Source organism: Rhinopithecus roxellana, chromosome 12 (genome assembly GCF_007565055.1).
Source record: "Rhinopithecus roxellana isolate Shanxi Qingling chromosome 12, ASM756505v1, whole genome shotgun sequence".
NCBI classification, from domain to species: domain Eukaryota; kingdom Metazoa; phylum Chordata; class Mammalia; order Primates; family Cercopithecidae; genus Rhinopithecus; species Rhinopithecus roxellana.
The window spans coordinates 72,915,485-72,941,476 of record NC_044560.1 but is presented as its reverse complement, the minus strand read 5'-3'; the positions used below and the strand labels follow the sequence as shown (position 1 = coordinate 72,941,476).

The 25,992-nt window shown below is 43.2% G+C and overlaps 1 long non-coding RNA gene across 1 annotated transcript in view; it reads left to right on the top strand.

Moving 5' to 3' along the window:
- The first annotated feature begins 10,329 nt into the window (after window positions 1-10,329).
- The window catches only part of LOC104670029, a 22,127-nt gene continuing 6,464 nt past the window's right edge, over window positions 10,330-25,992 (top strand). Inside the window, exon 1 of the long non-coding RNA XR_004052029.1 lies at window positions 10,330-10,497. This is a non-coding gene — a long non-coding RNA (uncharacterized LOC104670029). The remainder of the gene's footprint in view (window positions 10,498-25,992) is intronic.

Sequence of the window (25,992 nt, the reverse complement as noted above, 5' to 3'; positions counted from 1 at the left end):
TTACTTATATGGTAGTTTTGATGAGGTTTTAGGAGGTTTGTTGTTGTTGTTGTTTTACAGACAGGGTCTTGCTCTGTTGCCCAGGCCGGAATGCAGTGGCACAATCATGGCTCACTGCAGCCTTGAACTCCCGGGCTCAAGTGATCCTTCTACCTCAGTCACCAGAGTAGCTAGAACTTCAGGCATGTGCCATCATTCCTAGGTAATTTTTGAATTTTTCATACAGATGGAGTCTTGCCATGTTGCCCAGGCTGGTCTCGAACTTCTGGCCTCAAGCAATGTCCCCTGGCCTCAGTCTCCCAAAGCACTAGAATTACAGGTATGAGCCACCATGTCCCACTGACAAGTTTTGCTTTTTAAAGAAATTTGTGGCCCGTATCAGTGGCTCACGCCTATAATCCTAGCACTCAGAGAGACTGAGGCAAGAAGATCAGTTGACCCCAGGAGTTTGAGACCAGTCAGGGCAACACAGGGAGACCCTGTCTCTACCAAAATAATAATAATAATGAAGCAGAAGGAGAAGAAGAAGGAGAAGAAGAAGAAGAAGGAGGAGGAGGAGGAGGAGGAGGAGGAGGAGGAGGAGAAGAAGGAGGAGGAAGTGTAGAGGAGAAGGAGGACGAGGAGAAGGAGGAGGAAAAGGGGGAGAAAAGATGAAGAAATCATGTTGTTCAAAAAAGATGAAGATATCCTTGTTCAAGAGTCAGCTGTGTAAAGGCTTAAGGGTTGATCATATATTTCATTATTGTCCTTTTGATGGTTGTAGGATATGTGGTGATTCCCCTCTTTCATTTCTGGTATTTTTAGTTTGTGTTTTCTCTTTTTTATTGGTAAGTTTAGCTAGAGGATTATCAATTTTTCAAAATCTTTTCAAAGAACCAAATTTTGGCTTTGTTATTTTCTTCTATTGTTTTATTTTTCCATATTATTGACTTCTGCTTTTGTCTTTGTTTTCTTCATTATTTCCTAAATGAAACTACTTACTATAGATTTAATTTGCTGATTTTTTTCCTCAGTTTCTTTTTTTTTTTTTTTTGGACAGAGTCTAGCTCTGTCACCAGGCTGGAGTGCAGGGGCGGTATTTCGGCTCACTGCAACTTCTGACCCCCTGGTTCAAGCGATTCTCCTGCATCAGCCTCCTGAGTAGCTGGGATTACAGGCTCATGCTGCCATGCCCGGCTAATTTTTTTTTTGTGTGTGTGTGTATTTTAGTAGAGACGGCGTTCTGCCGTGTTGCCCAGGCTGGTTTCGAACTCCTGAGCTCAGGCAATCTGCCCACTCGGCCTCCCAAAATGCTGAGATTACAGGCGTGAGCCACCATGCCCAGCCTTTCCCCCAATTTCTTAATGGGGAAACTTAGATAATTGATTTTCAGTCTTTTTAAAATTATTGGCCGGGCCCAGTGGCTCACGCCTGTAATCCCAGCACTTTGGAAGGCCAAGGTGGGTGGATCACCTGAGGTCCGGAGTTTGAGACCAGCCTGGCCAACATGGCGAATCCCTCTCTCTACTAAAAATGAAAAAATTAGCCAGGTGCGGTAGTGGGTGCCTGTAATCGCAGCTACTGGGGAGGCTGAGGCAGGAGTCGCTTGAACCCAGGAGGAGGAGGTTGCAGTGAGCCAAGATTGCGCCACTGTACTCCAGTCAGGGCAACAAGAGCAAGACTCCATCTCAAAAAAATAAAAAATAAAAAATAAATAAAATCATCATTTTTTGAGGATGAATTAAAGCCAGCTGCAGAAATTTGCACAAGTAGCAAGAAGCCTAATGTTAATCCCCAAGACTATGTGGAAAATGTCTCCAGGCCATGTCAGAAACCTTCACAGCAGCTCCTCTCATTACAGGCCTGGAGGCCAGGAGGAAAAAGTGGTTTCATGGGCTGGGCCCAGGGTCCCTGTGCTGTGTGCAGCCTAGAGAGTTGGTGCCCTATGTCCCAGCTGCTCCAGCCGTGGCTGAAAGGGGCCAACGTACAGAGCTCAGACTGTGCCTTCAATGGGTGGAAGCCTTAAGCCTTGGCAGCTTCCATGTGGTATTGAACCTTCAGGTGCACAGAAGTCAAGAATTGAGGTTTGGGGACCTCTGCCTAGATTTCAGAAGATGTATGGAAACTCCTGGATGCCCAGGCAAAAGTTTGCTGCAGGGGTGGGGCCCATGGAGAAACTCTGCAAGGGCAGTGCAAAAGGGAAATGTGGGGTTGGAGCCCCCACACAGAGTCCCTACTGGGGCATTACCTAGTGAAGCTGTGAGAAGAAGGCCACCATCCTCCAGACCCTAGAATGGTAGATCAATTGACAGCTTGCACCATCCACTTGGAAAGGCCACAGACACTCAATGCCAGCCCATGAAAGCAGCCAGGAGGGGGCTGTAACCTGCAAAGTCACAGGGACAGAGCTGCCCAAGACTAACCCTGGAACTACAAGATCTCTGACCTGCTTTGTGAAGTAACACAAAGCAGTCCTCTTTTACCTGCAGCTGAAAGCATTCCAAAAAGATACAAGAGGAAGATGTTAAATGTGGAGGTGAAACTGGGTCTCAGAGTTATTAATCTTCTATTAATAAATACTGTAATTTTATGACTAGTTATTGGAAAGGATGTGTTTAATACATTTAAATCTTTAGTGCAAGTTACAACGCACAGCAAAACACATACTCTGGTTAAAAATTTGACTTTACATATCAAATTAAAAACTAAAGAAACAAAATCGTTTTCTCTTCCAAATGGCATCATGACTGTGGAACTGCTGCTGGGAACAGACCTGACATTGCATAGGGCAGAAGGTAGGAATCGTGTTATCAGAAAAGGGTATCTTGAAGTTTAAAGTATGGTGGCTAATATTGCATCTTTCAGCATTTCAATCAAATCACAGATTTAGGTTTAAAAATTAAAAGTTTTAAAATAACTCAATAATTTGTAAAGATAGAATACAGACAAAAAACCTAAAAGAAGCTCCAAATGACTAGACCTTAATCCAGTGCTGTTACACCTATCACATCTAATGCTGTGATTTAATCATGAGTATTTCTATTTGTTGACAGTCATATGGCTATGATTGCCTTAATATTAATAAGAGGCATAATAAGTATTTAGATTAGTGCACCCATTCTTTGGCTTCTACATAAAAGTAATTTTTAAGGTATTGGACTGGTGTATAATTTTTGCCAACTTTTAATCTTGCCTTGCCAAGTAAAACTATTAATCTATTATAATCATTATTTATAAAAGAAAATGTTTAACATCTCAAAAGACTATAATCTTGGAATTTTTTTTTTTTTTTTTTTTGAGACAGAGTTTTGCTCTTGACAAGGTGACACCCAGGCTGGAGTGCAATGGCACGATTTTGGCTCAGTGCAACCTCCGCCTCCTGGATTCAAGCGATTCTCCCACCTCAGCCTCCTAAGTAGCTGGGATTACAGGCACTCGCCACCACACCCGGCTAATTTTTGTATTTTTAGTAGAGATGGGGTTTCACCATGTTGGCCAGGCTGGTTTTGAACTCCTGACCTCAGGCGATCCACCCGCCTCGGCCTCCCAAAGTACTGGAATTACAGGCATGAGTCACCACACCCAGCCAATCTTGGACCTTTAAAAATATTAAATTTGGCTTTATAAAATCATATTAACTTCCTTTTGTTCATTTATTTATATTTACCACAGACAAGTGAAGCTCCTTCATGGACTGGCATGAGGCTGCACATGGAAAATCCTGATTTCAAATATTTTCTCCCAAATCTATTACACACTGGAAAATGTTTACCTTCATCTTTCTATACTTAAAAATAGTCTTTTTGCTCCTTTATTTAATGATTATTTATATATTTGTGACATGTAAAGCCTCATGAAAACCACTCTAGAGAAGTCCAAAACATGTAAGACCTCACCCCTGACCTTTGACCTGTTGATGCCTTGGCTGGGCCATAAGACACATCACACAGCATCAGGCAAATTTTGTGTTCTCTGCATCAAGTCTTTTTTATTTATGAAAGTCCAAATACCAATTTTTTTTGCCTAGCCTAATTTCCTTCAGGTCTCAACCTCAACCTTGTGTGTCTTTACTAATAGGCAGCCAAACAATTGGCAAGGTTGATTTTGATGGTGCTAGAAAACCAGAGGTGTAGTGTTGTAAGGGGTGATGCTAATCAAAGGCCAGAGAAGGACCATGACAGGAGAGTGTGAAGATGGCAGCATCCTGTGAACAGGAGCCCAGCCACACATAGATTCATCTCCTCTGAGGCCTGTTCTTTCTGGACCCTTACTGAGACTTCTAGCTCTCTTTGAGCAAATAAAATGGATGGGGAAGCACCCCTGTTATTTCTATGTTCTCTGATTTGTCTAGCCTTCAGAACTCTGTTCTAAAAATGTCTGAATTTGATCAGGACCATAAGATGATTATGTTCTCACTGCAGGTGGATTGTGAACTAAATGTATCAGTTTGGCAGCCAAGATCAATAGCCTTGCCTTTTTTTTTTTTTTTTTTTTTTTACAAAGTTCCGTTTGGCAGAGGCCATTAAGGGAAATCCTATCTATCAGAATTCAGCATTAGAGTACAGAATTTTCAAGACCTGTCCACTGAACAAAATTAGTTCCAACCCATTGCTAATTTGGCTCAAGAAAAAAAAAATGCTCTTATTTCTAAAAAACACACTAAGCAATGTTTAAGTATTTTTAAATGATCAAGTAAGGAAAAAATTGTTTAAAAAACAAAACTAAATAGTGATTTCCTGCAACACACGTTTAAGGCATCTCTACATTATTTTCAAGCCTTTTTTTATACTACAAGTAAATCAACACAGGCAAGCCAAAGCAGCCTCATAGTTGTATCACAATTTCATACATCAAGGCTCTTGGAGAGCCTATCTATTTTGGTTTGCTCCCAGCTTTTTTTTTTTTTTTTTTTTCCTGTGAGCTTGTTTTATAATAAACATTTTAAACATTTTCCTCCCAACATGCTTCTCCACAAATATCTTTCCTAAATGGTACATTCGGCTAATTGATAATGCTAATTTCCACTTTATTTAGCATGCAAGCCTCCACGTTGAAACCCTGATGGACTAATTGGGGTCATTTAAAGCCCGTCTAAGAAATGGGCTTCTTCTTACACATGCTTAGTGAGATTTTGGAACACTGTTGTCAGGAAATACAAGCAATCCCTGAAACTTTTTCCCCCTGGGTTATCAGAGTCCGAGACAATTGATGACATTACATCAGTCGTTCATTTTAGATTCGTGGAGCCCACAAAAATCAATAGTTTTCCATTATCAGGTCCAGCTGGGTCACTAGTCTGTCAATGAGCTGTTACAATTGCTGTACAGGGGTGAGCCTGACCAGTCAATTGCTGCTGACAAGAGGAAAACATGCTGACAGCCACAGGAACAAGTCAGAACACAGATTTGCACTTCAGTTTGCCATCCAAAGAGGCTCAGAGCAAGGCCATTTTCAAGACACAGGGCATGCTCCCTGGGAGGTGGGGGTGGGGGTGGCGGCGCGTGTGGAGGGAGGTCTACCACCCCCGGGTTTTGTAGCACAAGTGCCTAAGGGCCTGTCCTGGCTCCAGCCAACCATCTCTTATAGAGATAGCTGTAGACACTGCCTTTGTTAGTAAGAGGGCATGTAACAGCCAGAATTGTCCCTAAACACACCACATTGTATGTACCACAGCAAGATTAGGAGGAAGGAACCCAAATTTTACTATCACTGACCCAGATGAAACTATATAAAACTTGAGAAATAAAAAAGCTTAAAGAGGAAGAAAATGGGCCAGAGGCATCAAATCTAAACAAATAAGGCTAAACATGTCGCAAGTAATATTGACTGAGGACAGGAGATCCTCTGGTGTTGGTACATAGGCTGTCTCCTTGTTGTCTCATTGTTTATAACATCTATACTTCGATCTCAACATGACATATTTAACCAAACTAAGCATCCCTGATTGGTGACTGATCCACAGCTAACTGCCTGATGCAGTGGGCAGCGAGGGGAATGGAGGTCTAGTCTTACCCTGCCTACAACTAAGAAGTAAGAGTATGGAGTGGTGAGCTTGGGCAAGTATATTAACTGCCCCATATTAACACGGAGACATGCTTGCTTTACATGTGTTACAAGGTGATCATGAGATTAAAAATGAGGTCATTTAAAAATGAGGTCAATTGGCAGGGTGTGGTGGCTCACACCTGTAGTCCCAGCACTTTGGGGGACCCAGGGAGGCAGGTCATCTGAGGTCAGGAGGTTGAGACCAGCTTGGCCAACATAGTGAAACCTGGTCTCTACAAAAAATATAAAAAATTAGCCACGTGTGGTGGTGGGCACCTGTAATCCCAGCTACTCGGGAGGCTGAGGCAGGAGAATCACTTGAACCCAGGAGGCAGAGGTTGCAGTGAGCTGAGATGGCACCACTGCACTCCAGCCTGGGCAACAAGAGCAAAACTCCATTTAAAAAAAAAAAAAAAGAAAAAGAGATCAATTGAGATGAGAGTAAGCTCTGTCCAAGTAAAGGACTCTGTGCGAGTGTGCACGAGTGTGTATTTGTGTGTCTCTTACTCTGTGGAAGCTATCCATACAGCAAGAAGTTGGAAGCAATTGAAAGAAGTCCTGCTCCAGAATAATTCATTTTTGGTCTAGACTAAATGTTGTCCTTCATTAGTTGAATACATGAATAATCGCTAAAGACCATCATGAGTGAAAGCCAGAACTTAGAGGACAGCTCAGGAATCTTAATGGGTTTTGTGGCTCTCCTTACTCCATAGAGAAGGTGGTTTAGATGCTAGTAAGGTCGATACATACTGTCTGAAGCTTGCCAAGCATCATGAATTTGTGCAATTCTCTGGTCTACTCACCCTGGTTCAATTTCAGACATCAAACTTAAGAGCTCAAAAGATAAATATTTTGAATTTATTTCAATATTATGATTTGTAATGTTCCACTTTTATTAACATCTTTCAAGTATTAAATTGTAGTCTTTTTCCCTCTCAATGCCTCCAGTCTTGGGTTTGAATCTTTTGGAAGTCAACATTCACTTGTGTTCCATCATCAAAGCTGGTAATCAACTGTATTACTGGAAGCTAACTAACTAGGGCTTTTTATTTTTTTAATGCTACCCCAAAAAATTATTTTCTTTAAATGAGTAAAAAAAGTAGTTTTAACAAGAGCAAATTTGCTAGTAATTAGATGAACCAGTCTTATGTCTTCCAGCACTTGGAAGCATGAAATTCACCAGAACTCTCACAGCATTAATTAAAAAGAATTTATGTTTTTTTAATAAAATGCTTCATGTTTTAGCTCCTTTATTCTTCCACAAAATGTGATTATGTGGGGGCTGAAGGGAATTCAGGTTAATATGTTGACACACTTAACAATGCAGGGTCATGTTGCACAATACGCTTCACTGGTTTGGTTCAGTACACCCCCTGACAGGGCCTAATCATCCCCTGCCCTAAAGGCAGAGGGAAAGAGAGGATTTTAATTACTGCTCTGTATGCAAGTTTGCCAGCATTAAATTGAGACATAATTAGGCCTCTGAATTTTAATAATTGTCCTAGCTAATTGGGCAGACAAGTACGTTATACAGCATGCCGTGATTAGATAATTAGTATTTCCAAATGACAAAATTGGGCTCTTGATTACAAATTCTACATGAAGGGGGAAAAAGGTAGCAAGCAAATCTTTACAAGTCTGTTAAGGGAGAATTTAGCGATGTTGGTAATTTAAAGTCCATTAGGAAGCAACATTTCACTCTCAGAGCTGGATGTCTGAGACAAGGGCGTCTGGCCTCCTCTGGCTTCTCCTCAGGGTGCTCTGTTTTCCCTGGGGTCTGCTGCATCCACCTTCCCCCATCAACCCTAAGCTTAGTAGCCATCGTTGACCTTGGGTGAGGTCTGTTTCACTAGATGGCAGGTGGTAACCCTGAAAAAGAAATCACGAAGTGTAGGGAGGATAGAACAGAGAAGAGGTAATCTACCAAAGTGGGGAGGAGCTGTGTAAGTACCCAATGTGACTTTCTCTTGCAAACAGCTGTTCTTTCAATCTTCTCCCAGAATTTACCACTCTCATTGTATCATCAGCTCCACTAAAATCTTTTTGGTGGAAAAAAAAAAATCTTAAATCAAAATCTTAAATTTCTGAAGTATTACATTATTGGGGTGAAGAGTGTGGGCATTGGAGACTGACTTGGATTTGAAGTCATCACTTACTAGGAGGGTGGTCTTGCATAAATTACTTAATCTTTCCAGGTCTCAGTTTTCTCTTCGGCAAAATAAAGAACCTTCTCTAATAAGATTGTTGAAATAATTAAATAAGATAATACACATACAGATGGCCCCCAACTTAGAATGGTTTGACTTAGGATTTCTCTACTTTACAACTTTACAATGGCACAAAAGCTCCTTGATTTATGATGCGGTTATGTTCAAATAAACCCATGATAAATTGAAAATATTATAAGTCAAAAATGTACTTTCAACTTAAAATATTTTTAATCCACAATAGGTTTATCAGGACAATCCATCATAAATTGAGGTGCACCTGTAGTTTAAAGCTCAGTGCCTGGCCGGAGTAAATGTTCAATAAGTATTAGCTGTTAAATGCAAATTAAATCAATGATATTGGAAGGCACAAGGTGAAGGTGCTGGGTCTGGCTCTTTGCTATGCCAGTCCTCAGATGAAGCAAGGTTCCCTGTTCCCATTGCTTTCTGACAGAGGAGTGTGGTACTTCATTTATGCTGGGAGGTGGGGTTGAAAGGCCAATGGCAACAGCTGCCTCCACAGCTGAAATGCCCAACCAGATTTCCTTTCTCCCCATTCTTTAAGGGTTGGCATTGCAGATAAGCCCTCCCATGCAAAAGTCATGGGGTCACATCAGTAGTGTAGGCTCTAAAGCTATGTTTTTCAAGCAAAAGGAATATCAATTGGATGAAAACTAGAACCCCTCTAAAAAATGATTGATAGGTGGTTCATGGATGACTATCTGATGAAAGTTTGTAAGGGGAAAAACTCAGAAGATCCAGATGTATATTCCTGACCACTGAGAAGGAAAATAACAACGTCTCCATGGCCTGGTCCAGTCAAAATAGATACCAGGCTGAATCAGTCTTTTTTTTTTTTTTTTTTTTTTTGAGACAGAGTCTCACTCTGTCACCCAGGCTGGAGTGCAGTGCAGTGGCATAATCTCAGCTCACTGCAACCTCCATCTCCCTGGCTCAAGAGATTCTCCTGCCCCAGCCTCCCGAATATCTGGGATCACAGGCATGCACCACCACACCTGGCTAATTTTTTGAGTAGAGAAGGAGTTTCACCATGTTGACCAGGCTGGTCTCCAACTCCTGACCTCAAGTGATCCGCCCGCCTTGGCCTCCCAAAGTGCTGGGATAACAGGCGTTAGCCACGGGGCCTGGCCTAAATTGGCATTTATTACTTTCTTAGAACTTTGGGCTATCTCGTTTATGAATGATGGAAGAGTTCTCCTGGGGATTTCAATTCAGAAAGCAGGGTTCTCTCTGTGGGTAAACTTCCTATCACCCAGACATAATTTCTACCGAACATCATCAATTAAATAGCGAGAGAGGAGGTCAACACCTTGAGACCTGAGGAAGAAGGAAAACTACTTATGATTAAGTGTAGGATGCAAACGTTCTGTTAGAAGCTTAGAAGCAAAGAGTAAGATATTATTTTGTTGGATACCAGAGAATACAGAAAGACAGAGGGAGCGGCCCTTATGACTGATTTGTGTTTATACAATAAGGAAATATCTCATCTGGGGTCTCTCCGTAATTCACAGGGACCCTGCTTCCAGGGGCGCGCGTGGCGAAGAGAGTCCGTCCAGAGCTCCAGCCCTCACTGCACTTCCCAGGTGCCAAGACAAAACATCACTGGGTGGGGAGGGAACTGTCATGAGGATTATTCTCCCGCCACACAATGCTGAGCTTCTCTCCCTCTCTTTTTGAAGAAGTGCGTTTATGACTGATCGCTCAACACCTTGTTGGTTCTGATTGCAGAAAACACACCTTATAAATATATGATAACCATCCTGTAATAGAGAGTGTGACAATTTACTTCACAGTGCGTTTCGGGCTGCTAATTGATCGTTTCAGTCCAGGGACGATTTGGAATAAATTATAGCCATCAAAAGGATATCACAGCTCATTTTGGTGGAAGGGTTTCCACGTCGCTTCGCGTTCGTCTCCCGGAGAGAACAGATTGCACCCGGCGGGCGTTGAGGAGCGGAGGGAGGGGGCAGGGGAAAAGGAGGCCAGCGGGGCGGGGCGGGGCCGGGGGCGGGGCCGGGGGCGGGGCAGCGTCGCCCGCGGCGGCTGCAGGTCCGCGGCTGGACGGTAGAGGCCTCCCTTCCGAGGAGGCGGTGCTGGGACCGGCGCTGGGCTGCAGGCTGGGGCTCCGCTCCCCGGCGCGAGCCCGCGCGTGGTTCCCAGTGAAGTCCCCGAGCGGCTGGGCCCAGCGTGAGTATTCTCAGCCCGCTGTCCTCCCCCTGCAGGCGGCAGCGCCCGTTTATTTGAGGTGAGAGTCTCCCTCGGGCAGAGGGCCCTGCTTGGGGCGGGGGTGCTCGCGTGCACGGGGTCGCACCTCCTGCCCGAGGCTTCCCCTCAGCGGGGCTGCTCCGCAGGGCAGACGCGGTGACCCAGGGCCCTGCGTTCTGCGCTCCTGGAGCTGGGGGTAGCGAGGCGTGGAGGCGCCGTGGCCCCTTTGGGGGCTTTGTGTGCACTTGGGGCTCGTGACTCAGATAGCTCTGGTTCCCACGCTGCAGTCGGGTAGGAGGCTAGTGGAGAGACCTAGTCTGGAGGGAGCTATGCCCGCCGCAAACCTCAGGAGAGGGCCGGCCTGGCGAGACGGCGCAGCGAGGCGATGCCGAGGTCGCCTGGGGGTCGCGAGGGCAGCGGGTGACGCGCTGTGGAGCGCGGCGAGAACGACGGCCCCTGACCTCGGAGCGCTGGCCAAGGCCACGCCGAGGTGGCTGGACCCTGCCCCGGGGAGATCCCCGCGGCCGGCCTGGGCCCCAGCCTGCCTCAGAGACGCCCTCTCGCTTGGATTTCAGTTTCCAGCAAAAGTGTGTGCCATTGTGTGGCGGTCGTGGAGGAGGGAGACCCAGGCGCCTGTCTATCGCTGGATGGGATTGGAATTTGAAGAAAAAATGTCCCTACCCATGGTTGCGGATTCTTGCCTATCTGGCCACCTGCAGTCCCGCCCACGAGACCTCCAGCTTTCATTCTCTTCCTAAATTAAAGCCCGAGGACTGAGGCCCTTCACGCGTAGCGTAGCCCCATCCCTGGTGCCCAAAGCCGGCCCTCGCACGGCGGTTCTTAGCTTTTTAGTCTCTGTCACGCTAATACATGATGTCAGTCCAGGTCAGGGATGATTCCATGCAGGCGATTTTGACAGCAGTCATCATACCAAGCTATTAGGAAGTGTGATGTCAGTGCGTTCTGGAAGGACAGATAATATATAAACCAGTTCTTGACACGGTATCTCACAAGGAAACATCTGAGGCCATCAGTAAAAGAGGCATTTTAATTCACACACTAAAAATATTTGTGTTTAGTTAACATCGTGCAAATGTTGAAAGAAGTATTTATCATTTTGTAGGTATTTATCAATGTACTCAAAAAAGTCCCTATAGGAAGGAGGAGGTTTTATTTCCATTCTGTCATAAACTGAGGAACAGAGATGTTATGTAACCAAATAGTCTAAGTAAGTTAGTGAGAGAGCTCTATTTTTGAGACCAAACATTTTCTAAAACTGGAATAATTGGAAAAATCAAGTCCAAATTTAAGCAGATGCTTTAGGCTTAACATTATATGATAGCCAGAAGTTGTATTTTCATGGACCACATACTTTGGGAGGCTAATCTGTGGGAGTTAATTTTACAGTGAACTCCATATGTGGCCCAAGATACAATTTTCTTTTCCTCCATCCATCCATTCAATAAGTATTTGTTCATTATCTATTATAGGTCCTCCACTTCATTTTGCTATTGAACATGATCCCTATGGACATTTAATAAGTAATTGTTGAAATGTAACTAAAATATGTATATTTTCTCCTGGCTCCAAGAAACTCAAGGAACATTATTATGAAAGAGTTAAAAACTGTAGACTTTCTTTGATACAAATGCAAAATTGTATTGATTACCTTTAAGTAGAAAGTCAAGGGAAAAAAATAAATTAGGAATCAGAAAGCTTTCTCCAGATTGTGCCGTATTCACAGTACCAACAATACCATGTTTTTTTTTTCTCCTTTAAAACTCATTAAGCAAAGTTTAAAGGACATACATGATTGAAGGGGATATTCTTTTAATCACTTTAGAATGCAAAATAATCCTTAAAAGGTCTTGATCCTTATTTGGTATAATTTGGTATACTGGACAGGCTGGTTTTATTTGAGTTGAAAGCACTATATTTCTAGTTAAAATCAAGACCACATATAGTACCTTTTTTTCCCCCAATCTTAAGTCAGAATTGTCTACAATTAAGTAAACAAAATGCATCCCAAGTAGTCGTACATACACCTGGTTAAAATTAATTGGTTTAACAAAAATATAAAAACATACTCAATATGTTTATCTCAGTTATAGTTTTCATTTTTCTTGGATAATGCTTGAAATGATTCAAAACAATATCTAGATCCTTAAATATTAAAACATTTTGTGTGAAATCTGCAAGATGCACCTAAAGGATGTACCATTTTTTGAAGTACAATATATTAGGAATAATTTTGTCCCTAACTCTCAGCTAGAGGACTGAAACTGTATAACCAAGATCTAACTAATGTCTGCGTGTTAACAACTACACCTGAACTTACACAAACATTTTAGTATGTTATCTATCAAGTCACCTTGGAAGGCTCTCACTTATTGTGTGGGTGCTTCCATTGCTGCCTTTGCTCAAAACGTTTCTGGAGCTCTTTATTGGGCACTGCTTTCAGAACCCACAGCACATCTGGTTTAAGAGCCTGGGAGGTGGCAAGCCGTCTTCCTTTAGCATCCTTCAGTGCCCTGAAGAATAAGGTGGTGGTCAAGTCAGGATAATTTAATTTGGGGTCCAAACAAGCTGAAAGAAAATTAGATGGCTTCCCTCAATGACTTTTTAACTACTTCTAAAGTCATTGAACTAACATGTGGCAGCATCACTGGAATAAGAGTAGCTGCCAAAGGACAGCCTTAAGAAAAGTGCTACACATTATCTTTGATTGTCAATGAATTACTGACTTAACAATCATATACATGTGTAGTGCATTGGTATGCATGATGAAGAGATATTACTTCAAAAAGTTATATTGTCAAGAGTTTGGTTGGTTGATTCTAAATTTTTTGAGTATATAATTTTGGTATGATTTAAAAAGCTAGGTTCTAGAATATGGAATTGGGTGGGAAACAGTCAAGATGTCGTGGCTACAATTAGGGTTGCCCTATATAATTCCAGAGGATAGGCATTCCATATTCCTTGAAATATTAAAGAATCATACTCATTTAAGAAATCAGACATAACTTGTATTCTATTTGGTGAGCAAGGCTTTGACTATTACCAAAAACTTCACCTTCTCTTAGCCTATGGGTGAGGTCTAACCTGTGAGGTAAAACACTTGTCATTTTTAGTAGTCGATTATAAATACAGACTCAAAAGCATATATGCAGTGGAACCACCATATTGTTTTAAGTTAATAATATTCTACCTGCTATACAAAATACAGAATCATGAAACTCCTAGCCCAGTGAATTAAGCTCTTATTATAATATTCAAGGCCAGAATTTGGGAGATGGTATAGAAAGTCATCCAAGGAAAAGAGAGGGATGGGGGAGAAAGAGGTTAGTCATGGGGCTTTTAAATTATAATTAGTTGTATTTATCTGAGGGAACAACTTGCCATTGCTTTCCAAAAACCAGCAAACAATTTAAAATTGGAGGAAATAATTCAAATTCAACTCCAGCTGAGACTATATGGAAAACCAAGAAAAGCAGAAATAATGTAATTAGCTGAGTAGGAATTTTCCTAACAGTTCAAGTCTAATACCTTTAGTATTATATAGAGGGCCAAGGGATGGTTAGTGATTAGCAAGAATCCAGACCATAATGATCAGGAGAGATCAAGGTCAATGGACAAAGATGAAAGAGCTTTCCTGCTTAAACCCAATGTTGCAAATGCTGATGCTCTTACATAGGGAAGGTCAGCCAGCAGACAAAGAAATAGGGCAGCAGTCCCAAAGCAACAAGTAGAGTCATTCCTCTCTTTCACTCCAGAATTAGATTGCATATGGAGATTAACCAAGATTGAGCTGAGACAAAAAGAATATCATTCTTTCAGCCAGGTATAAAGTCTGGAACTGAGTCCTGTTTCTACTTTGATGAACTTGGGTGTTGTCCAGACATAGGGGAAGGGAAAACCTGCTGGGCCCTGGATACCAGCATTATACACCTAATTAAAAAGGTCAGTGAACAAGGTGGACAGACCTAATTCTAGATCTTTTCTGGGGAAAGATACTGGACTGCTTGTCCATTAGGTAGACAGAATGACTCTTAAAATGTATGTTAGGTGCCGGGTGCGGTGGCTCATGCCTGTAATCCCAGCACTTTGGGAGGCCAACACAGGTGGATCACCTAAAGTTGGGAGTTTCAGACCAGCCTGGCCAACATGGTAAAACCCCGTCTCTACTAAAAATACAAAAATTAGCTGGGCATGGTGACACACATCTGTCATCCCAGCTACTCGCGAGGCTGAGGCAGGAGAATCACTTGAATCCGGGAGGTCGAGGTTGCAGTGAGCTGAGACTGTGCCACTGCACTCCACTCTGGGGGACAGAGCGAGACTCCATCTAAAAAACAAAGAAAAAAATAAACAGGGGTATAAGGGAGTATCAGTTATCTGGCAAACTGTCCATAAATAGTAACTGTGGAAAAACAAGTAACAGTGATTTTAGCCTTCCTTTTGAAATGGGTAGCCTAACCATCATGATTACCCATCCTTTTTTTTTTTTCTTGAGATAGGGTATCACTCTGTCACCCAGGCTGGAAGTGCTGCAGTGGCGTGATCTCAGCTGCCTACAACCTCCACCTCCCAGACTCAAGTCATCCTCCTACCTTGGCCCCCAAGTAATTGGAACCTCAGCCGTGTGCCACCACGCCTGGCTAATTTTTTGTATTTTTGGTAGAGACAGAGTTTTGCCATGTTGCCCAGGCTGTTCTTGAACTCCTGAGCTCAAGCGATACTCCTGTCTCAGCCTCCCAAAGTGCTGGGATCACAGACATGAACCACTGCGCCCAGCCATGATTGCCCATCTTCTATTGATTTAAGAGTTTATCCAAATATTTTAAAATCTGAGTCTAACTATTAAATTTTGTGTATAGTGTTTATTGCTTCAGGAGTGGGGAGAGGGCCGTTTTCAGTGTGGTCCAGGTAGTTGTAATAGAAGCCTGGTGGGTATAGTTAGAAGTCCATCTCTTTCATAGAGAGAGGTTCCTGTCGTTAGATTCCAAAATTCACGTGTCAATCCAGAGTACAGAAAAGGTAGAGAATTGCCATGATAATTGAGAAGTGGTAGAAAGAGTCCTGGACCGGGAGTGGGAACTAGGTTTATCAGTCCCAATTATGTTTATTGAGGCAAATTTTAGTTTTCCTCATAGGCAAAATGTATATAATAGTAATATCTACTAGTCTACTTTGCAGGGTAGTTTGTGCCTCATCTGAGGTGAAGTAAATGAAACACTTGCTGTGCATGTGCAGGATTTTGTGTGCTACAATGCAGGTTTTATAGGTAAAGATAATGCTTGTAGCCCTGGAATTGTCCAAATATATGAACCAAAATATAAAGATAGAAACCCACCCGTGGGAACTTGGGAGAAGAGAATAGTTTTAGCATGGATACTAGAGACAAATAGATAATATAGTGATTGCTCCTCCTTTTTCAGATTCATAGGAAGTACCCTGTTGCCATTGCAAGAGATTTTGTTTTTAGCTTCCTGAAGACCTGTTGTGTATAAAGTAACCTTAAGATAGCCGCCTTTATACTATCAAGCTCAGTTCTGCAGCAGTGGCACTGAAAGGACAATCTTTCCTTGTGGAGAAAATTGACCAGACTCCTAGGCCTCGATTATTGTATTCCCAATGGTCCTTCTTTTCATAGACATTTCATTAATCCCCATTGCCATGTTCATGCCTTAAAGGGGAAGAAGGAGCTGACTTGAGTTCTACAGATTGGCTTAATCGGTCAGTTATGAACATTTTTTTAAAAACAATTGTTATTCTTCCCATAGTAGCAATTCATTTCTGTTGCAGACACAGCAGGACCCCACCTCCCTGGACCCTGCAGACCATTAAAACAAAAATTAACAGTTTAATTTTCTCCTTCTTTCCTCTGTGTATTTAAAAGGTACAGAGGATTAAGGGGGAAAGGCAGTTTGCCTCTCTACCTTACAGAAACCCCTGTATAGATATAGACGGCATCATTGGCTCCCAACAACATGAAGCATTGGCTCCTAGAGAGGAGGGGGAAGTGGATGTGGGTGTCCTCAGGTAGGTATATACTCATCCCTTTCTTCTGTGAGTTGCCGGATTTCACCTCATGAAAAGTGAAAACAATGCCCCTTCTCTGAAGTCATGTTAGAGGGATGTTTTCTGGAGGCTTGTTGAGTATCCTCCATACAGGGACGCTTCATAAGTTCACATTGTGTGAGGCACCGTGTATGTGAGCCAGGACAGTACAGTGACAAAGGAAAAGGGGCATTTGATTCAGGCAGTATGTGTTTGAATATCTGATCTGCTTACCAGCTTAGTGGCTTGGGCAAATTTTTTCATCTCTCTGAGTCTCAGTTTCTTTATCTGTGAAATGGCAGTAATAACAGTGCTCACTTCTAAGGATTAGTGTGCACGAGGTAAGTGTATGACAAATGGGAGTTGTAATATTAGGCTCTGGGGAGTCAGGGAGGAACATAAAGAAATATAAGGCAAATGCCCGTCTTCAAGGAGCTTTCAGTTTGGTTGGAAGGGACTGAATAAAAATAAAACTGACAATACAAGGCAGAAAATGGGAGCACCAAGTGAGTGCTGCAGATGATAAATTCAGCAGTCTGCCAAGGACTAGGATGATGGTTGAAAGGTTTCAGGACAGAGGTGGGAGTTACTCTCTGGATTTGCAGACTGGACAGGAGTCAGATATATAGAGTGAAATTGAGAAATCATCCCAGATGGTAAGAGAAAGGAGAGATCAGAACACAAAGCACACGCACAGCAGGGGTCAAAGTATGCCAGAGTGGAAAGTATACCAGCTTTTGAGCCAGATGTAAGAATCCTAGCGCTGCTATGAGACCTTAGTTGGACGAGTACCTTAAATTCTTTAGCCTTCTACAGCCTTAAAATGGGTGTAATTATACCCACCTCTTAAATTGAAGGGATTAAATAAGATAATATTTGTAATGCCTAACATGGTGCCTGGCATCTTCAGTAAAATAAAGACAATTCATGTGATGTTTTCAGGGGACAAAGAGAGAGCTGTCTGCCTGAAGAGCTGTCTGGCCTTGTATAGGCTAGTAGTGGAAAACACACCAGAACAGCTAATTAATGCCTATGGGGAGGGTAGGAAGGAGGCTTGAAAGTCAATTTAAGAAGCTGGGGCTGGCCGGGCACGGTGGCTCACGGCTGTAATCCCAGCACTTTGGGAGGCTGAGGCGGGCTAACCAGAGGTCAGGAGTTCAAGACGAGCCTCAACATGGAGAAACCCCGTCTCTGCTAAAAATACAAAGTTAGCTGGGCGTGGTGGTGCATGCCTGTTAATCCCAGCTACTCGGGAGGCCGAGGCAGGAGAATTGCTTGAACCTGGGAGGCAGAGGTTGCAGTAAGCCGAGATTGCGCCATTGCACTCCATCCTGGGCAACAAGAGCGAAACTTCGTCTCAAAAAAAAAAAAAAGAGAGAGAGAGAAAAAGAAGAAGCTAGGGCTGTTATAGGCAATCAGAACTACCAAGGCAAAGATAGTTAATCTTAAGGCACTCTGAAAGCTGTATTGGAGGAACGAAGAAACTCACTCCTTTATGTGTAAAGTGATCAGAGTCTAGATTAGGATAGTGGAAGGGTTAGTAGACCTGGTTGATGTGTTCTTTTTAAAGTTATATTCATAAAAGCAGTTTAGGGTTCAGCAGTTGGGAATGGGGGGAGCTTTTTTGTTTGTTTTGTTTGTAGACTCCTAATATTTAGGACAATTATTAATTGTCCACAATAAAACTAGGATAGACCCACGACTTTGGAAAAGGAGTTCACTCAGTATTCAGGGACAGTAAAAGGTGAGAAGTAACTCTGATGCTAAATAAACTCTATAATTTGCTTCAGCTTATAAAATAGCCCCTTTTAAAAGCCCCTTCCCCCTTCCTATTATTAATACAGATCGAGTATCTTCCAACCACTGATTTTCAGGAAGACACAAGTACAGATCATTTATTGCTGTACAGAGTTTGCAGTTACGATTGTAATACCAAGAGGGGTTAGGGCAAAGGGCGAAGATGCTGCCAGCAAAATAGTAATGTTGATGATTTTATTTATTTGGTAATAATGAAATTCTGTTCTCTCCTGGGGTTTAGAAGTGATTTAGTTAAAAAACAAACCTAGGAAATAGTTTTGGATACTAGGAATTAATGTATAAAGTCTCACATTTTCTACCTTTCTCTTTTTTTCTGTCTTTAGTAGTTTTGTAATGGGAGAATACATGGTAGATAATTGTATTTTAAGGAAAATCACACTGATTATGTATATGGACACTGGTTTTTGAAACGTTCGGAAATCCTAACTGTGATAAGCCTTAAACATATTAAAATGGAAAGGATAACTGACCTACCTCTGATTTCCTGAACTTTGCTGTTCTCTTATTTGGCTGCAAGGGCAACATCATGCCAATAGCTCTGGAGTGCCTGAATAGTGCATTGCTTCCCTTGGAAGGAAGATGTACATGAAAGAATTTTGTGTGCAGTGGTTGACAAACACAGAAAGAAGATAAGTGACTAAGAAAAAGTTAGGCCCTGTAAGGTTAGAGGAAAAGCCAGCTGGCTTAGTCCTAGTGCTTCGAGCAGGAGGAACAAGGAGTGTTCATCTCATTTCTCATCTCCTGAGTTTATTTAAATCATCTGCTGGGGTAGGGGAAGGAAAGAAAGCATGATGTATGAGGCTGATTAAGATGCAAACATGCAGATTATATCAGGCTACTGACAGTCCTTTTCATTCCAGCCTAGAAAGAGAAGACTGTATAAGAAACCTGATCGAAGGGAAGGGAGAGGAGAAAGCAAAAGATGTCTCTTCACTTTTTAATGGAAGAGTTTATGGATATCTATTGGTTTTGGATTTCTGGTATCCATGCCACCCTAACCGATCATCCAAACTAGCCCCTGGCTGAAAGCCTGGCCAGGGGGTTTGGACCAGGGGCAGATGCCATTGGGAAGAGGGTCTTCAGGGGCTGCTGGCATTAATTTTGCTACAGAGACCTCATTAGAGACCAAGCCTCCTCTTGCCTACAGGTGTTGGGCCTTGGAGAGGGCCTCCATGGAGATTTCAGCCTTACCCTCTCCTCCAACCTCTCTGCCTTCTGCTTTTGCATTGGGACCTCTCTTTCTCTCTTCCCCCTTTTTTCAATTAAATGAATTAATTACCAGGCGTTTAACTTTTTGCCAGACTCTTTTATTATGCCCAGAGTTGTTGCTGAGTGGCAAAGGGAAGTAATAACATTCACAGTGAGGGGCAAATCCTGTTAATGAACAAATTAAAGTTCAAACAGTGATTCAAGTTCACAACCTCTCTGTGGCTCTTCTCTTTAATAAGAGTTATACATGTTACTTTCCTCGCTCTTTTCTCCCTTTTATTACTTTTTAAGCTTTTCATCAACACTGCTGGGGCATATTTGAGGCTCCCAACCTTTCAGCCCTGACAAGGACTCGAGCAGTTATAATCCTGTCTTAATTTGGCAACTTTTGTAAAACACATAAAGGGCCCAGGGTCACCTTTGGTCGCCAAGGCCCCAGGTGACCTATGCTTCCACCTCCTGCCAGGGCTGCATGGGCCACTCTTCTCAGTATTCATGCCCCTCTGGCAGTCAGGATCAGAAGATTCACCTTCCCGCCCCGACACAGCCAGGCAGAACCTGTCCACAAATGAAGTATTCGATCCCTTTCTTCTCTCGGTCCCCTCTCCAACAGTCCTTTCTACCCAGCAGCTCTGTGGGGGGCAGGGGCCGCTATGGGGAGGGAGGAGCCTACGGACTAAAAGCTGGAAACCTTTATGGGGAAATGGAGTTGAGGTGGGACGGATGCCCGACCCCCTCTCCACTACCACTACCGAATGCTGCTCGCCTCGCTGAGATCGCCTCACCACCCTGTTCCAAGTGCAGGAGGCCCATTCCTCCTTAGGACCCTGACCTAAGCAGAGCCTGGGCCTGGCAGGAAGAGCCCAGGAGGGGTCCGGTCCCCGCCTACTTCTCTCCCCTCTCTCTCTCTGTCTTTTTTTTTTTTTTTTGTACTGTGGATTGCGTGGGGGTCTTTTCCACCTCCGCGCCGGCTTCTCACCACCATCCCCCGAGCATGACTAGATATCATCACCATGACAACTGCAATCTATGAGCATACACATAATAGAGATGAAATAGACAAAAGATTAGCATGCCATGAAAAGTACAATAAGTTTCTTATTTAGCATTTAGATAACTGTCTTTCCTTCGGAGCAAGCTTCAAAGTTGAAGCCAGTTTAGACCAAGAGGATTAATTCTTTCTCCCGCATGCTTCATTGAATCTCTCATTACCAAACTTTGTCTGTATTGATGTAAGATTTGATTGAAGATTAGAGCATTTAGCAAATCTTGCTTTTCTGCATGTATCAGGTCCTTTCAAGCACGGATCTCGGTGCCCAGTGGTCAATACCCTTACTTTTATCCAGTGTCTGCTTCATTTAAACTTAATCAACTCCATCAATGAACTGGAACAGGGAAACGTCCCTGTGGTAAGAATGTTGTGCTTTTGTGGGATAATTCTTTGCTCTTTCCCGATCTGTTGGCGTTAAACCTAAAATTGCACTATGATGAACTTTTTTTTTTTTAATCAATATGATAATGACAATTGGGTCTGAAAGCTCTGGGAGGACTTGGAGTAGAGTGGGATCTGGCCCCCATTACCAAAATAACTTCTTGTTCTGCGATAGTTGGACTCCTTTTGTGTGGCTTTAATACCTTTTCTTCCCTGACATTGAATATTGCTCAAGCTGGAAAATGATGCATCTTTGTAGGGAAGGCTCGTATGTCACAGCCAGAAAGTGAAGCAGACCGATTGGTTGTGTGAATTATCTGACTTGCTGCAGTGAATTATTTGCACTGTTTCCCTACCTAGTCAACAAGTTCCTGAGGTATAGTAGAGATCAATCAAAACTGACAGCCCGCGTGTGAAGGCTTTACTGTGTAAATCTGGCGCACTCATCCTGGCCATGCCGGCCCTGGCATCTGTATATCATTTTTATACTGCTACCAGTAGAGCAATTTCAAAAGTATTTGCAAGGAAAATGCGTGTCCCCATCTGTTCCTGGAAGCATAAATGTGCCACCTTCAGAGGGTTTTCACTGGTAATCATATCTTTAATGATCAACAGACTAGTGATATATACCTTTCCATAAAATGGGGTTTTCTTCACTTTATTGTGATTGGCTAGAACAAATAACTTTTCCATATGTTAGGGAGATAAAATATAAGATTAGCAGAGGTCGTTTGTTGGATAGTAAACAAAAGAAACAATTCATTCCAAATAATCTTTGAAAAGAAGCAACGACAAAATTAAGTTGTAATCACAGAGTATCTAAGGCCCCAACATCAGAAAACAGACCTCGTTCCTCCTTGGAAAAGGAGCCGTTTGAGAGCAGAAACTCAAGAATCTTCTAGGCGACTCTGGTGACTTATTCCTGGAGTCAGAGGGAGGGACAGGATAGGGAAGGAGAGGCTGGAATAATACTTGTTTGTTCAACTTCTGTTGTAGGATTATATTTCCTTTCTCTTATCTCAGGTGCTATTTGGCCGCCTCCACTGCAGCACCCTGGGTAAATTGGTAGGTGATGTGTTCAGAAAGCAGGAAAATGCCACTCTACTGAATTTCTCTTCAGGCCTTTCAAGGAGATGGGGATTGTTCACATACTTTAAAATAAAGGTTAACTTCCCCTAGCCAGAGATTTCTCTTTTCCCATAGAAAAAGATGTTGGAGGGTGGGGCAAAGTTCCCAGGTTTACGTGAAATTCCAAAACCTAGGGAAAGGGGCCTCAAGGAATAGCCAAAACTCCCTGGAGAAACCCCAGGAAATGTTCTTAGTCATCGAATTCCACCTGTATAGGTAACAGTCTGCAGATACAATCAGGCCCTGACCACTATCCTTCCTCCTCCCACACACCCATGCTCAGTGCCAAGTTTCCTTTTTCTCAGATGCAGCCACTTTCAGTTTGCTGAGCCATCTGTTTTTTTTTGTTTGTTTGTTTTTGTTTTTTTTTGACAGGGTCTCGCTCTGTCACCCAGGCTGGAATGCAGTGGTGTGATCTCAGCGCACTGCAACCTCCAACTCCGGAGTTCAAGTGATTCTCATGCCTCAGCCTCCTGAGCAGCTGGGATTATAGGTGCCTGCCACAATACTGGGCTAATTTTTTTTTTTTTTTTTTGTATTTTTAATAGAGACCAGGTTTCACCATGTTGGTCAGACTAGTCTCAAACTCCTGACCTCAAGTGATCTGCCCACCTCAGCCTCCCAAAGTGCTGGGATTACAGGCATGAGCCATCGCGCCCAGCCTGCTGAGCCATCTTGGCGAAATTTGGAAGCTTCTCCTTCAAGATTCTGGGCCCAGAGGTTTGGAGGCAGTGACTGCCTGCTTAGGAGACTACAATTCTATTTCGTTTCCAGGGTTAGGACAGAACTTCCCATTCCACAAAGGACTGATATTAGTTGCAGGTCACCAGAATCTGAATGATGCCCTCAGCCTTTGTGCTCTCCAGAAAATAGGTGTGAGCTATGAGGACCTGCTCCCTGTGGTCAGGACTTGAGAAGGAATTGGGGGAGGTTCTCTTTAAATACTGGGAACAGACTCTGGTTCTGCATTCTTTCCTGTTATCTCTTGTTATGTATATGTTATATATTTATGATCTCCCCACCCCCGCATCCCCACTACTTCCACCCTTATTCCACAAATTCTTTGCTGTACCCAAATGCCTACTGCTCTTCCTGCAGCAGGAGTGTGTAGCAGAAATGTGTTAGTTTCAATGTGGGAAAGGTGGTCTGTAGGCAGATCCCAAGCAGAAAGTTTCCATTAGCATCTCAGATCAAATTTGTGTTTATTTCCTGGCCCTAGAGAGACTTGGGAAAAACTTGTAGGACAGCAGAAAAACAGCTCACCCAAAGCCCATGGTGAGAAAAAAAAATGAGTAACTAAGTAAATACTTTTTTATTCTTAATTTTAGAAACAGAATATATATACACATACACATACACACACATACATACATACACACACTTTTTTTTTTTTTTTTTTTTTTTTGAGACGGAGTTTCGCTCTTGTTGTCCAGGCTGGAATGCAATGGCACAATCTCGGCTCACTGCCACCTCTGCCTCTGGGGTTCAAGTGATTCTCCTGCCTCAGCCTCCTGAGTAGCTGGGATTACAGGCATGCGCCACCACGCTTGGCTAATTTTGTATTTTTAGCAGAGACGGGGTTTCACCATGTTGACCAGGCTGGTCTCAAACTCCTGACCTCAGGTGATCCACCTGCCTCAGCCTCCCAAAGTGCTGGGATTACAGGCGTGAGCCACCATGCCCAGCCTAGAAACAGAATTTTATAGGCTGGTTTGCACATAGGCAGGTATAGACATATAAGTCTAGATTTACAAGTAGATCACACTGACCTGAAACCACATTTCCTGTAGTATGCAGTTAGACTAAAAGAAAGTCACATTTGTGTTTTCCACATTGTGATGAGATGCACTCCTGGTCTTCAGTGAATTCGCTTGCCACAAGGAAATTCTGGCATGTATTGTATGTGAAATGTGATGTGTACTCAATTATAAAAATTGAGTTTCCTGATTTCTATGTCTTTAAATTTGATACACATTTTGTATTGAATTTCTATGTTAATTGTTTTCATAAAGTGAAAAGAAGTAAAAACCTCACCAACTGGTTTTGTGTAGAAGAGGTAAATCTGTGACGTTTTTCTTCCCTTGTCCAGGAGGATGAGGCTGTCATTACTACAGGTAGGACCATTTCATACTCCGTGCTCTTTTGCTATGCCGGGGTTACTGTCTAACCCACAAGCCTCTGCCAGGAATGTTGCCATACACACTGGAGTGGAAGACACCTGCGGAGCTCATCTATGGGGCTCATGTTGGCTGAGGCTCTGAACTGCAGAATTGCAGGCATCCAAGGGAGCGCCCCAGGCACCCAGTTTTTCCTAAACCTTAGATCAGAGCCATTTGCAGCACAGAGTTGTGTGCTGTTTCAAAACCACAAACCCTGTATATATGCCTCTCCATTGCAGAGGTGGACATCTTGGCAAATGTAGGATGAAGATTGAAAATTAAAAAACAAACACACCGTGTTCAGCGTGAAAATTACATACATTGACAATACTGTCTCTTTTCCTCCACAGTCTTACTGCCACCAAGCAGCCTCAGTCAGTCCATGCTTATTTCACTGAAAATGTACTTAGTCTCAGAAAAGCTAAGCTATCTATACGTAAGAACATAATTTGTTAGTCAGTTTTATGAAAACAAAACCCCTCTCACCTTAGAAGAAAATATTTAACCTAAGATATAGTTGAATAAAGTGCTAATTTGAAATACTGCCTCATGATTTGTAATATGCATACATATGTAATACTATTTGTTTTTTGGGTGTACCTTAACAAGACAGGGATGAGCAAACTATATGGTGTGTGCTGGAAAGAAATTCAGTTTTAAATGACCTTAAGGAAATGGCTTGTTTGGTTAAGGAAAATAAACTCAATTGACAGTTAAGGTGAAATTAACTTGTAAAATTTGGTATCAGTTACAAGTCTTATCGATAAAATGCTACCTGGATCTTTAAAATGCCAAGGTGTTCAAAGTTATCAGAAAAATTTAAATTGGGGGGGTTGAAGTTTTTTGTTGTTGTCGTTATTGTTCTCCCTCGCACTGAACAGCATAGAAGTAATAGTTTTGGTCACTTCAGGCTTCTATTGGGGGATTTTCCTCTTGTTCCAGAAGGAAGTAGCAGGAAAGCAACTTGTATAGTTAACAGCCTCAGTCTAAAGGGCATTATTTCCAGGCAGAATTTCTATAGTTACCCTTGTCTAGGAACACTGTTAAGGGATATGTTTTAATTTTAGGTCAGAACAACTGGGTTAAGCATTATATAAGATTTGGAGAAAACACTGATGAGGGAAGATGGAGGAGAAGGGAAGCAACATTAGTTTATGCGGCCAAAGGACTACTCCAGGCACCAGTGAGGAAGGGTAATTTAGATTTCTAGTGGGCACCCTGCCGGCCCATTTCATAACAATCAGGGGGCCTGGGGTAGGCGGGGGCTTGCGGGTAGTTGATATCAAATCCTGGTCTCTCTCACTTCCGCTCAGTCGGGTTTGGCCAAAGAGGAGTATCTTCCTGGACTGCCTTCTCCCACCCCAACCCATACACCAAGGGGACGCGACAGCTGTTTGGGGACGCTGGCTGGTCGTCTGAGAGGAGGCGATCCTGGCCCCACTGGGTGTTCAGGATCCCGGTCTGGGCACCGTCCACCCCGCAGCGCCGGGGGCAGGGGCGAAAGCGGAACAAGCCGGCGGGGCTGGCTTGGCCGCGACCTCCGGGGCACGTGGCCTCAGACAGTGCCCGTGCCGGGAGTGCAGCCAGCCCTGCGGCGGGGAGGCGAGTTCTCCCTGCGGCCGCGCGGACCCGGAATGGTGGCATCGCCCGAAGACGCGCCCTGCCCGCCTGGGTGCGGTTGCCTTTTGCCCTCGAGGCTGGCCTGAGCGCTGGAGGGCCGCTGGCTAAC